Here is a 14,313-nt window from a genome sequence, read left to right as displayed (position 1 = left end):
ATTACCACCACATACTTTGAATTGCCCTGGCCTCAGCAGACTCTCTCTAGCCCTTCTTTCAAGATGTTTTAAGTGGATTATTTTCCCCAAGAAGGGCCAGGGAGACACAGAAATTGTTACAAGCAGAAGGAGTAATGAGTTTAGCAAATCCCTTATGCCAGTTACACTTAAACTGCTGCCCTAAACGCACTAGGTAGTAACAGTAATTAAATAAGCAACAACATTGTGCTCCTAGGATTTTTTCCACTGAATGGCTGGAAAGCACTTGAAGCCTTTGTCATGAAAGCATGTGGGTGCAGCTTTGTTCTCTGCTCCTGGTGAGGATGGAGAGGCAGCTCTCCATTTCCAGAGGAGCACTCCACAGGTTAACAGCACTCTTGTTTTCTCCTTTATAGCTCAGGGATAGAGAGGAACACGAAGTGTAATGTGAACATCTGGTGAACACACACAGGAGGGCTGCAGTAAGAGGAAAAATCATTGTTTCTGTTGCAGGTGCCCTCAGCACCATTTCAAAAAAAAACCCATCCTGCTAAGATCAGAAGAAGTCATGAGATCACCACCTCTGGGTGCTGAACTTGAATCTTCATGGCAAATCCCACACCAGAAACACACCCTCAACCTCAGGGAGGCCAGCAAGCAAAGGAAAGCTGTTTCCTTCATCACATATTCCACAGGGTCATCTCCTCCCAATTGTTATTCTGAGGATTTGGTCCTTCAACTCTCTGCTATTTATGCACATTGTTAATCTGAGCGCACCACGTACTCCGAGCATTCACGAGTCTACAGATAGGACTTGCTCTATTCATAAATAGCAGAGCTCCAACAGGGAAAGATCCCAGGATTAGTCAGAGCTATTGAGAGAAGGGAAATTAGACAGCAGGTACAGAGAGAAAGCCCGAGTGTGTGTGATACATATTTAAATGACACTGACATTTCTTGAAAGCCTTACTGGGTTTTTCATAGGTTGGGCTCTTTGGGATATTTTTGGTTGATTTTTTTTTTTTTTTTTGGGAAGGCTGCAGTTGTAAAGGTAAAATTCTTACAAAAAAATGATCAAGCGGCTGTTATTGTCACAGTGGGAGAGGTTGAATACCATATGATTAATACCCAAGCTTACTGTGGAACAACAAGAAAGTACAGCTAAAAGGAGAAGGGAAGTCAAACTAGGGAAAAAAAAAACCAAACCAAAATCACTCACACAATCCATACAGTTCAGACACCGAGCATATTGTCACAAGGGACAGAACAAAGTCCCCAGAGCTGAGGAGGGACCTGTGTGACATGCTCACACCCAGGAGCAATGCCCATTTTGCTCTGTGCTCAAAGGGAAACGTGAGGGAGTTCATGCATCCTTCAGAGCTGGGTCTGGCTGAAGGCTGGAAAACACATAACTCCTGCTAATAAATCCCTTAATTTATTAAGATAATTTCTCATCATTGAAGAGAGAGAAAAGCCATACCCCTGGAAACCACACTCAGTGAACACAGTGACTAATAAATACAAAGCCAACTCAAGAAATGTATGTTGTTATATATTCTTAACTTCTTACTTCATTAGCTAAACTGTAAATTAGCATATTTTTCCTCTTTTGTCAAGATTTTTCCCCCCTCCCCAAAACTGACATAGCTTCATTGCTGTTCCAAGGATTCTTCCCCCTCCTCAGTCTGAGAATTAACTTGTCACTTAAAGCCCCAACCTGTGAAAACACATATGGACAGAGCTTTCCTGATCTCAAATGCAGGTAATTAACACAGTTCTCTTTTGTGCTGCTTCAGGAGAAAAAACAGGGGAGAAAACCAAACACAAGACCTTTAGAGAAACCCTTTTTTTGCTCCACCAACCACCTGGACTAAAACCAAGCTCTGCCAATCCTCCCTCTATTGGTGAAAGCCAAGCCATCCACCTGCAGCATCTCACTGCACCAAAGCGACTTTTCTTCCAAAAGCACCCACTCTGGATTTTCATCCTCTGCTGCACATGGACACAAGAGCCTCTCTTCAGGCTAAAAAACACATAAAGTAGTTACAGGTTGAAGAAGATGCAGGAACAGCAAAATAAAGCTAGCATTTCTGACATTATTGTGCTGGTGAGTCACCAATTCGTTCTTGTTTGTCAGCTCCTGTAAGGGCCAAGATCTTCAGAGGCAGCTGAGGCCAGCTGAGGTGGCAGCCAGGCTTGAGCCCAAATGCCCAGAGCCAGAAATGCCTTCTCCCCCTTTAACTGCTGGCTGCCAACAAAAGCAAGAAGGGATCAGAGACAAACTTCAAATGACACCATCCCCCCTCCCTCTCCAGCCTCTCTCCCAACTGCAAACTCCAGTAGCATTTCAGCCAAGTTCAACACTGCCCATCAGTTCTGTCCCTTTGAGGAAGAGGCTCTTCCATCATAAAAAAAACAACAAGGTTTACTTTCTGTCCCTGCAGTTTTACAGACTCAAATGACCTCTGGCAGCACAGCCAGGAGCTCTCTCCACAGGTGGCAGGACAGACAGATGCCCAGACCCCACGGAACAACAGCAGAAAGTCAGAAAGCCCCATCCCAGCGACACAGAACAACCCAGGAGATTCAGAACATGGCTTGTCTCAAGCTGAGGCACAAGCGGTTCTGGCAATTTTTTGTTTGCATAGTTTGTTCTTCGTTAAGATCCCGTTGGCTGGGATGCAGAGAGGAAAATCAGGGATGTATTTGTATTAATGGCAGGGACCACATAATAATTTGCTGTCTCTATACCCAAGACTCACACGTATCACTTGTACTGAACACTTGCTTTACTTCCTTTATTTTTTCTTCCCAGTTTTTCTCTCTTATGGCAGCCCACTGTGTCTTTCATACACTTTCACCTTCTCCCCTACCACGAACTCTGCATGAACAAGGTTCTGCAGAACAGCAAAATCTGTCTCCTGCTGGAACTAGCCAGATCTGACTCTTTTGCCTAAGAAAACAGTGTCCAAGTATAATAGTAACCCTCCACAGCTCAGAGCTAGGATAGCTGATGATCAATAATACCAAAAAACCCAAGTCAGCAGGGACCAAGAGTCAAGTTTCTAATCTCTAAAAACAGTTACCACAAACTCCTGTTGCTTTGCAAACTTAAAACCATTTTAAAAGAACCACCACAAGGAGAATGGAGCTTGTTCAGTGGGCAAAAGTTTTCTCAAGTGGGAACAGAGGTAAATTGCTCAGAAGAGCAGCAGCCCTTAAGTGCTTTTGGAAAACCAAGCTTGGTCACATTGGTGATCCAGTATTCTATAGAAAAATTGTGATTGTGGTGCTTAAAATCTTGTGGTTTGAGGAAAATTCAGATACAGGAGAGGAGCAATGAAATCTCAGAGTGAGCAGCTTGAGTTTCCTTTGCTAATCACCAAAAGCCACTGTTGGCAGGGAGCATGACAGGCTTATCCAATGGCTTCCATAAAAGATTGCTCACTTGTGCACATTTTGAAAGGGCAACCCTTTCTGCCTTGCCTCTCTTTCACTGTTATATTTAAATACATTAATATTTTAAACTTCTAAAAGCACAAGCAATTTATCTCTTCTTTAAAAATAAATAAGGTGGGGAATGTGATCGTATTTAGAAAGCAGTACCTCCTATCTGCTTTCATGTAGATAGAAACATATTTCAATACCCCTAAAGAACACAGGAGGTCAGTCCAAAGTCAAAAGGAATCAGCAATTTTGGATGCCCAAAGTGACACCTTCTTTTAAAAGAAGCAGTTTTAAGAGATAAGCCTGCAACCACCTACTAATCTCCTGAAAACAGAGGGGAACAAACAGACTTCCATCACTTCAGAGAAATAGTACCTTCCATGTTTGACAATAAAAAAGATAAATAATAATAATAATAATGATGATGATGATGATAATAATTTGAAAAAAAAAAAGAGACAGGAGACAGACAGACATCTGGGTTATGTTCTAAATGTAATTAGAAGCCTGACAACAGGACAGAATAATGCCAAACAAATTACAAGCAATGTGTTTTCATTCACAGGGTGACAAGTCAACAGGCAGGCAGTTAATTTTAAGACTGATTATGTACCAACTCCTTAAATAACATAAACACACTCACCTCCACGGAAAGCAACAGGGAGTCCAAACACACCATCGATCTCCCTGTGGGCAGGGCTGAGCATCTCAGCTGTGTCTGGGAAATGATGAGCGTGGATTTTAGGGGGGGTTGTTTGTTTTACAAGGGGCTGCCATTGCTCAGTGGGTGCCCCAGCCCAAGTGCCTCGGATCCCAGCCCTGCTGAGCACCCTCAGCTCTCACTGACACAGACACATGGAAGTGCACATATAAAATGACACTCCCGAGGTCCTGCCTGAGGTGATCACACGTGGGAGGAAAAGCTGTGTGGTTCCTAAGAAGGGTTTTTCAGGTTAGATGATTCCTCACCCAGGTTCTCCAGCGCTCCAGGACAGCACAGTGTGCAGGCAGGGAAGGGCTCAGCCATCTGAGCTCAGCCATCTGAGCTCAGGTGCACTTCAGGGGCTGAGACACATCCCTTACCCACCCAGGGGCTCTCAAGTGTCTGGTTTGGGCAAACTGTGGCATGTTCTTACAGGAAAGCTGTGGCTTTCCTTCCCAACCTGTCCAGGCAGCTCCTGGAGGTTTTCCAGCCTGGACTTGCATCCCTGCTCCAAGAGACCCATTCTGCCTCCCACAACAGCACCTGCAGGGCCCAATTTACACAAAGCTTCAACTTTCCGAGGCACTTTAAAAACAAAACAAAACAACTCCAAAAATCCTTATCAACCAAGTAGCAAAGGCAGAAGATGTGCAGCCTGGGGAGAGAGCAATTGCAGAGAGCAGCTCTTCATTTTCCTGCAGCAATAAGAACCACCTATTTGTTTGAGTGATGGTGGCTTCATGAGAACACCAGTGCAGAGCCAAGCGACGACAGCTCTGACGTAAATAGGGGGAAAAAGCAAACAGAGTCAGTGCAAAGCACAGAGGCAGCAGTGGGACACGATGGTGGAGACGCCAGGCTGCAAGGAGAAACAACGCAGCAAGGCAGGATGACAGATGAAAAAAAAAGGTTACAAAAGCAGAACAGACTAGAAAGGCATTTATAGGATAATAATCCTTGCCTGTGTTTCTAATTATATCTGTAATAGTTAATAGCTGAAAGGATTTTAGAAGGCAAATTTACTTCTTGTCCTCTGTGCCATTTTCTGGCAGCATTTGCCCCAAATGGCTGAAGATGAATGGTTGGTTTCAACATCTACTGATGTGTGTGTGTGCATAGCTGGGGTGAAACACTGCCCAGGGAACTCTGCATGAGAGAGGTGAACTGGTTAAATCCCCTCACTGGGGCAGGGACAAACTGGGCAGCCCCTGTCAGTGGAAATGAAGACTCAGCAGCTGCAGTAACGGCAGGAACCTTTTGAGGAACATTTTAACAAACTAGAAAATGGTCAAACAGCACCAGGCTGTAAGTTAGACATTGACACCAAATGCTCTGAATAAATAAATACATTCACAGTTGTGGAAGGGCTGTGCTGGAGGCTGGTGAAACTGACTGGAACAATGACAACCCAACAGAACCGTGCCTGGAGAGCAGAGGAATCATCTCGTTAAATTTCTCTGGACTGTTCCAGTGTTTCTTTTGAGCTTCACATTACCTGACTAACATATCTACAAGCTTACAGCTGTGAACAAATTCATTGAAATTAGACCTCTGAAGCATGAACTGCCCCAAACTACTCAAATTTGAAACAAAGAGGAAATAATAGGTATTAGATTAAGTAGGTAAAGACACATCCATTTTAATTGTAGAGCTATACAGTGTAGAGTACTCTGGAAAGGGAAAAATACTTAGGCTATCTCCTTGGGAGTAGTAATGCTTAGGTTTAATCTGTAGTGTTGTCACTCTACAGAGATGAAGCACACAGAGAATTTTTATGCCACATGTCAGACTTCAAGAATTCAACCCAAATTCCAGAACACCTGTAACAATAGTCAGTCAGGACAAACATCATAACTGGAAGCACCTTCAGTTTGAAAATACACAGATATGGTAACTGCAGCGCACTCAGAATTAATGCTGCTATCCAAAGGGAAGGGGAATGTCTCAGCCCTCGCTCTCTGCTGCGTGATTCAGGAGCTTGGAATATTTGCTGACACCTGAATCTCTCTGATTAGTGTCTTCCACCCAAAATTAAGGGAAGGAAAAGACTTTTGGAAAAGAAAAATTACGCAGAGATGTTGTTGTAACAGCTCTGAATATTTCCAGTAATACTTCAGATGCTGCAGTGAGAGATCTTACCCAACAGCTTTTGGAAACAAGGTGGTGATATTTACCATCATCACCTTCCCCAGCTCAGTATGCTGAAAGCACAGGGAGAGGAAAACCACACAGCCTTGGAATAGTTAAGTGTTGGGATGGAGGGGGCTGGGGGGATTAGTTTGGGAGGAGTTTTTCTGCTCTTTTTTTTTAATTACTTGTAACTGAATCAAACCGGAAAAGCATCCCAAGAGCAGAGCCCTCGCAAACCACCCTGGACAGCAAAGATAAACACACTTCAGAAAAGTTAAAAACCAGTCCAACATATTGAGCAGACATTCTTGACATCTCTGACATCTTTTAAGTGTCAGCTGAAGGGGCTGAATCCCAGACTGACCCAGGACTCCCCACAGTGCTGATGTGGAGGCCCCCATCCTGCCTGCCCTGGGAGGTTTGGTGCACCAAGGATATTCCTGCTCCTGGGAAGGGCTCTTTTAACTGGTGCCTTCCAATCAAAGCTTAGGAGCAAAGAGCCTCGCTGCTCTCTAGAATCACAAAAACCGGGGCAGCCACAGCTTCTCTGGGCAATCTATTCCAAGAAACAGCCAAAAGTCAGAGCCCAGACTTGAGGCCAAGTAAGTGAGAGCCAGTTCAGAGCTGGCATGGAGTGGCTGGAGGCACCCACAGCTGCTTCCCACAGCTGCTGTAAAAACCATCAGCGCTACCGTGTTGCACCTGCAATTATTTTAAGCAATCAGCTTTGGAAAAACACTAAGTAACATTCATTCCTCCTTTCTCATAACAGTACAAGTTGTACTGAGCCTTCCTGTTGCTAAAGAAATATTCCATTTAAGAAAGCAGCTCACGATCAGTTTAACAACCAAGCAAACAATGCCTTCGTGTTGCTATGCCTGTTAGCCTTTGATTTACAACCCTGTTGGTCAGTTTTGTTTTTGAAATTAAGATGCTTGTATGCTGAAGGGCAACAGAGTTCACGCCATTAAATTAGCATCTGCTATAACTAATGTGCTACACGAGAGTCAAAGAACATTTACAAAGCACTAAAACAGGTGAGTGAGCATTAAACAGCCTTTTGCTGAATAACTTAAAAGATAAAAAGACCATAAACATCTGAAAACAAAGCTCTTTTTTTTTGCAGGCATTTTTGGTAGAAGAGTCAGCTCCAAACAATTTGCTTGGTGGTGGCTGTCAGGGGAGTCCCAAGTGAGATTGGCTGTGCTGGGGAACAGCTGATGTGGAAAACAGGGACAGACAATTTGTTGACCCCATCTGCAGGTTATTATAACACTGACTGATCTCCCAAAGCAATTATCATTAATAAGAAGTTTCCAAGACCAGTCTTTCTCCTTCCCTCACACCCCAGAGGAATATCTACATGAGATTCCTGGAGACCAATCCTTCCCTCTCTCTCATTTTTTTTTTCCTTATCATGGGACAATCAAGCTCAGTAATTTCTGATGCCATATAGTTAACAGAAGAACACAATCAGCAGGTGCTATGGCATCACTTCCCTGTATGAATTCCCCCTACATGCTCTGCACAAAGGTTGTGGGATTTTTTTATTTACGTGAATCTGCAAAGCTCACTGCTATCCCAGTCACTGCTGCACCATTTTAAAAAGGAAAAGGAAATAAAAGGCATAAACTACCTTCTAAAACAAGCACTTTTTTTGGTGAAGTCTTCAGTGAAGAAATATAAAACACAATTGCAACAAGAGCTCAAATTGCTGCTTTAGACTCTAATGGCTTCATAACAGTAATTAAGGCTTCTTCCTGACTTCATAACTATGCCATAATGCATTTATCAAAAGCACATTACCACAATGGACACATTCACTCTTTCTGCAATATTTCGACAGCTCCCTTTGGACACTATCAGTAAATAAAATCTTATGTGGGCCAATTAAAGAAAGCATAAATCCAAATTCTCTGTGGCTATCTTGTTTTGAATGCACTGCTCTGTCAAGTCTTTTTAATGGGAAATGGGTAAGTGCTTTGAATCCAGGAAAAAACTTCCTCCCCAGAGCAGCTCTGGGATGCAGAGTCTTTCTTAAGAGCCACAGGAAGGAAGGAGAGGAGTGTTTCTTGGAGCTGTGTTTTTATCACAGGAGGAGGAGAGGTTTTGACAGCAGAGAGACTATTGTCAAGTACATTTGGACACACGACAAGTCTCTGCCTTGACAAATTGGACTGGGAGTCCTTCCACAGTCAAAGTGCACAACGTGCAATGCAGAGCCATTTCTCCACTTCACTGAAGAGCAGAAGGGAATTACAGAGCTCTTTTCCCCTTGCTCCCATCCAATTGGCTCCAACAGGCTGCAGCGAGCCCGGTGCTCTGCAGGGACACATCCACAGCTGTGAGCAGCCTCCCACCAGCCCCTGCCCCACGCAGACCCCTCTGTTTGGCTGTGGGAACACAAATCCCCACCGCGGGAGGAGCGGCACATGTGCGAAGCTCACACTGTGTAATGAGTGCTACCCAAAGTGCAAATGCAAGTGGGTGAATATTGGCATGAACCCTGCAGAGAGAAGCTAAAATTAGGGTTTGCAATATGGAAATCTGTAATATCCTCTGCACCTGGGTAGCTCAGTGTATTCCATCCCAAATGCTTTAACTAAAAGGAGGGTAAAAGGGGCAAGATGCAAAATACACATGACCTCCCCTCACCATTTTTATCACCAAAAGAGGTTTCTGGATTAGACATCCTGCAGCAACAGCTCAAAAGATTTTACAGTGGAGATAATTAGGAACACATCACCCTTTCTTTGATCACATGAAAGATTATTTTAAACCAAACAGGAACACAGCTCCTGCAATGATCCTCAGTCTTTGCCATACACTTCTCTCTCTTATCTCTTCACTGCTACAGTGGGGAAAGATTGGCAGGTGCTTTAAACATAGAATTATGAGGTCAGTATTCAAGCCAGAAGTAACATACCCCACTTTACACAACAAGGGATGCTGAGTGCTCAGTTAATCCATGTTGTTTACTCCTTTGGTGTAGAAGGTTTTACACATAAATTCTGACCACTCCTTAGCAAAGGGAGAGCTGTGGGCAGTAACCTGAGCAGGGCTCTTCAGAGCACAGTTCTGCCACCCCCTAATTTTAGTATCCTTTGCAAAAAATCACAGAATTTCTCTAACAGCATCAGCAAGCCAGGCAAAGCAGCCAAGCAGCACACAAAGGAGCTCCTGGGTTTTTGTCTCTGGGCTGCTGGGGGTAAAAAGGGAGATTTGTCAAGAAACCTTCTTAAAAAACCCTGGGGGTGAAAGGAGAGGCCTGGAACAGGCTACAGTAAATGAAAAGCATAATTCAAATGCTGACATGTACTTCACAAAGCTGTTCATTCAACTACATGGGAAGGAACGGCACCAACCGCAATTTAAAGTAGAAAAAAGGAGAAATAATAAAAAAAAAAAAAAGAAAAAAAGAAAAGCTTAGGTACAGCATTACACAGAAGCTGTTCCCAAGGCTTCCATCCAGAAACAGACTACCAAGCTTTCATTCAATAAGGTACTGCCACAACAAAATTACCTCCTGGGCGCTAATGGTCTCTTAGTTATAAACAACCTCTTTAAATAAAGGGGAAAGAAAAAATGTGCATTATAAAGGAATTTGCAACACATTCCCTTCAATAAATCCTTCATCCATTCAGTGCTTCCCAACAGGAGCTGGTCTACCAACTATCATCACCAGTAATTCTCTCCCACCAGGAGGAAAGTAAAATAAAAAATTCAGACTATAAAAATATCTCTTTTATCATAGAAGAAAGTTATTATGAGCCTCCATGCTGCCTGGCTGATGCCTGTGCACACTGATGGTTTCCTCTTTCTCCAGTAATTGCTGGCAGAGGGAGAAAGGAACAAATGCTGACCGTGTGAGGTGCCTCCAGAGACTCCAGGTAATCATACTCATTCCATTTCATTTATAGTAACAAGTATTTTATTTATTTGATTTTATTTACACCAAGAAGAATAGGTCCAAAGGTTCCTGGCAAAAGTATCCTGTTAGGGCAGCTGGGTAAGTTGGCATCATATCGTGCCAGGTATTCCCCTTCTGAACCACCTACCCTTGGCATATGCCTGAAAAAGGGAAAAAAATATTCCTCTCTATTTCCCAGAGCTCCTGACAGTTCCTACCTGCTTGGTTTGTCCTCTGCCAGCTCTGTATCACCGCCAGCTCCAGATTTCTTGGCCGGTGCCCTGCTCTGGAAAAAGCCTCTCTTTGGGGCAGCCAAGACTGAGTCAGAATAGAGGGACTGGAACCTGGGATGAGCCCTGCAGGACACAGTGCAAGAAATTCTCCTGCAGGCCCCCACCCAGAGCTCCAACACCCTTGGTTTCCAGATTTCCCCAGCCCAGCACACATTCCAGCGCCAAACGTGGATATGCCAGCTCTCCCCAGGGCTGCTCACACGTTCCAAGTCCAGGCAGTGGCAGAGCAGGACAGCACATCCCCGACCTCAGCATAGCAAAGCCTCCCAGCTATGACCCTCCCTGCCAGAAGAGCCCAGCAGGTCAAGGGAAGGAGCTCTGCCAACCCACAGTCCCCCCTGCAGGGCTCTTCCACCAACCACGGAATGCCAGGAGAACAAACAGCTCGGGAGAGACGTGGTTTGGACTAAGCTGGACTGGTCAAATCTGCCTCCCCAGGCCTGGGCAAAGAGCTGCTGTGGAAGGCAAAAAGATACATTTACCTTAAGCAAAGTCCAGCCAGAGAAATGGGCAATTTTGTTCTCCAAATGCACAAGCTTATTGCTCATAAAAGGTTTACATTGGCTGGAGGAACCTACACTAATGAAGTTTTATCACTCCCTATACTGAGTCCTCAAGGGAGTCCCAGAAAAGCTTTCCAGGCAGCCACAAAAGTCTGGGATTGTGCTGCATCCCATCTGAAGGAAAAACAAATCCTGCTCCTAATCTAAAACACCAAGCAGATATTCAGGATATATTCAGCCCCAACCAGAAAAAGAAGAAGAAAAAAAAAAAAAGGGAAAAAAAAAATCACCCACGCTTGTAAGCTGGTCACACCCTTAAGCTCTCCAGAGAAGTTTTACAGCTTGTAAAATCCTCATGATTCATTTGGAAAGAAACCATAGTCCATGCTGCAGCCACAGCAGTGTAAGCTTTCACCAAGGGAAGAGATGCCTCAATCCACTGGACTTCAAGGGGCTACCTAAGGAGCACTAATACATGTCAGGGACTTGCTACAAACACCAAAAAAGGTAAAAAAGAGAAGGGTTTCTGCCCCATATCCACAAGAATTTATGCTGAGAAAAGCAGGTTATTTGTATAAGAGCTTTGTTTTCAGCATCACCACTCAGCTATCCATTATCAGCCCCAAAACAACAGGGCACAGGAGACTAATGAACAGCATGAGCAGGAAATACAGAGATGGGAAGCAAGATTTAGAGAACAAATGGTTCAGGCACTCTTGTATTTTACAGAAGGTCATTCACTGCACCTTTATACTTCATTTATCAAATTAGATCTGAATTGGTGCAGTCATCCTGATTCAAGAAACCATCACGCATCTTTTCCCTTCAAAAGGGGAAATAAACACCTTATCTCTAAAGCACTTTCCATCAGAGGATCTCCGAGTCCTTCCCTGGCACTTTGCCTCAAAAACCACCCAGGCAGAGCTGCCTCCCTTAAAACGGCCTTCAAAAAGGTGCAAAGAGCTCAAGTGTTTCGCCTGTTCTGGCTCAGGGCAGATCTCAGATCCACATCCCCTCCCCTGAGATGCACCTGACTGAGCCAATTATCCACGTGCTGCCCTTAACCAGTGGGATTTTATAGCCTCTATTTTTCTAGTGCTTTCCTTGTCATCATAAACATGCCAGTGTTTGCTCACAAGTTGTTCCATTAAAAACAAATATGCTGCCACTCCATGGCTGTGGAATTTGCTGCAGAAAATCATCCAGAGAAGAGCCCTCCCTTGCCAGCCACCTGCATCACCTCCCCCTTTAACTCTAACCCAGAGGCATGTTACAATTACATTATCCCAAGTAAATAAAATTATTTGCCCCTGTTCCAAGACATAAAACAACCACATTATTATGGCCATTGCCACTGTGATTTAGTAATTTAAACAAAAGACACACACAATGATAAGAACATAGTAAGTAGCACAGCACTTCATTACAGCTGGAACCAGTATTTATGACCCCTGAAAGAAAAAATGGTCCTGAAAATTATATGCCCAAACCCACCACTTCAAAATTACAACTTAATCATATAATTCTCAGCACAGAGATTTTGAACACACTGATGATCTTTTGTTTATTTCCAGGGTGAAGGAAAGCCCTGAGAGACAATAAATAGTTTAAGGTATCGGTGGAAGCGGCTTACTTACGAAACAGGATTTGCAATGCAAAAAGTGAACCATGAAGCACCACCTTCACACTCTGCACCCTTCCTCAGGCTGCTGCTGAAGGACTGTCTCTCCAACTGCCCCCTGCCTCCCCCAGAGCAGGTCAGGGACAGGGACAGCCACCCAGGGCCATAGGAAAGGGTTTATGTGCTCTCAGAGCTGAGAGAGGAGCAGAGATGCTGAGCAGTCACTGGAGAGCTGCAAGTGCTTTGAGAGCTCCTGAGCAGGCTGCACAGAGAAGTTAATCTGGTAAAAATGCTTTGGACGTGTAGCCACAGCCCAAGTCCAGCTCTCTGCCAAGACCGAGGACAATACATTATTAACTAAAGTTAAATTATATCCACAAACATATTTCTAGCTGAGGCTTACAACCACATCTCTGTAGATTTGTTTGTTCGTCTAGTGGTCCTGTTAAGAAATGAGTTTCATGATCACTTTCATAGCCCAAAACACATATTTATCTGGTATTAAATATACTTCTGTTTTGTTTCCATAGGAATTTTGCTGGTTCCATGCCAATTAATTTATGTCAGAAGCAGACAACACTTCACAAAGGACCCTCTAATCAGTGGCTATTAAGGGTGGGCTGCAATATGGTTTCTATGTAACACTGGTCAGAGTATTTTCAAAAGGCAAAGCCCAGTTTTAAAAAAGAAGTTATTATCTCCCCACCAAATGAGTATGGAAATTAAGAAGCACTTAATTATTACATTTGCGATGCTCTGAATTAGGCAAGATTGATTTCCAACAAGTATCATTCCCTGTAGAGAAAGGGGAATCTGGCAACTTGTAATATACAGACCACATTTTGTGTCTTTAAGGGAAATTTTGCAGGAAGAATGAGTCAGCAGCAGACAAGCAGCCAGGTCTCTACAGCCAACCAACAACCACGACATGGGCCTCAGTGGGGAAAGCCTCACACTCTCAAAGAGCCAAGTAGAAGGCAGCCCCACTGAAAGGCTGCCCACTCTTCCCAGTAAGCTGATGGTCACAGAAGACATGCAAGTAGCTCTGAAGACTTTATCTCCTCCTATTCTCTTTCATGTACATCAACCATACACTCAAGCAAGGAGTACAGGCTCCATTCCAGACGAAAAGCCAAAATTCAATTAACGACACCAATCTTTAAAAGGCAGCTGACACTGCAGAAATGGCTCATTCAGGAAATTTTTCTTTCTGAGAGCTTCCATGAACTGTAATAATGCAACTATTGCAGGTATTTATTTATTAATACAGAAAGATTTATTTATGAGAGATCTGCAATCAGCTTACTCTCTGAAAGCTCAATGTAGTTTAGCCCCTGGCCAGAGTTACTCCTCTGCTTTAACATGAGGAAGCAGCACCCCAGAGCTCAGGGCTGGCTGGGAATAGCCCAGGTGACACCTCAGCAAAAGCAGCAGGCACCCTGCACTCCCCCAAGCTTCACTTTGATGCCAGGCACTGATACTGGAAAGAGGCAGATTCCACAGGCAGGGAAAGCTGGCAAGTGCAAGAGTCAGGGTGTGTGTGATGCCATGGGTGGAAGGAGAAGAAGAATTGACACTTTTCCTTAAATCAGCACAGCAGGGAGGATCATGAAAGGTTGGTAGAGGAGTTACCAGATCCTGCTCTTGTGCAAAAGGAAGGCCAATGTCAGATGGTCACAGCACAGATGATGCAGCAGCAGCACATCTGGGTCTCTGCTGGGCAGAAT

The 14,313-nt window shown here is 44.0% G+C and overlaps 1 protein-coding gene across 10 annotated transcripts in view; it reads right to left on the bottom strand.

Annotated features, from left to right (window-relative positions):
• PITPNM2 (phosphatidylinositol transfer protein membrane associated 2) overlaps positions 1-14,313 on the bottom strand; it is a 123,934-nt gene that overhangs the window by 84,931 nt on the left and 24,690 nt on the right. The window contains exon 1 of one of the 10 annotated variants that reach the window (XM_058851310.1): positions 4,070-4,087. The exons of the other annotated variants lie outside the window; for them this stretch is intronic. The gene's annotated coding sequence lies outside the window, so the exon portion shown is untranslated. Of the gene's footprint in view, positions 1-4,069; positions 4,088-14,313 lie in introns of those variants that run through there. 10 annotated transcript variants of the gene reach the window in all.

Source organism: Poecile atricapillus, chromosome 16 (assembly GCF_030490865.1).
Source record: "Poecile atricapillus isolate bPoeAtr1 chromosome 16, bPoeAtr1.hap1, whole genome shotgun sequence".
Lineage (NCBI taxonomy): Eukaryota > Metazoa > Chordata > Aves > Passeriformes > Paridae > Poecile > Poecile atricapillus.
The sequence above is the reverse complement of the archived record's forward strand: the minus strand, read 5'-3'. Positions and strand labels throughout refer to the sequence as shown.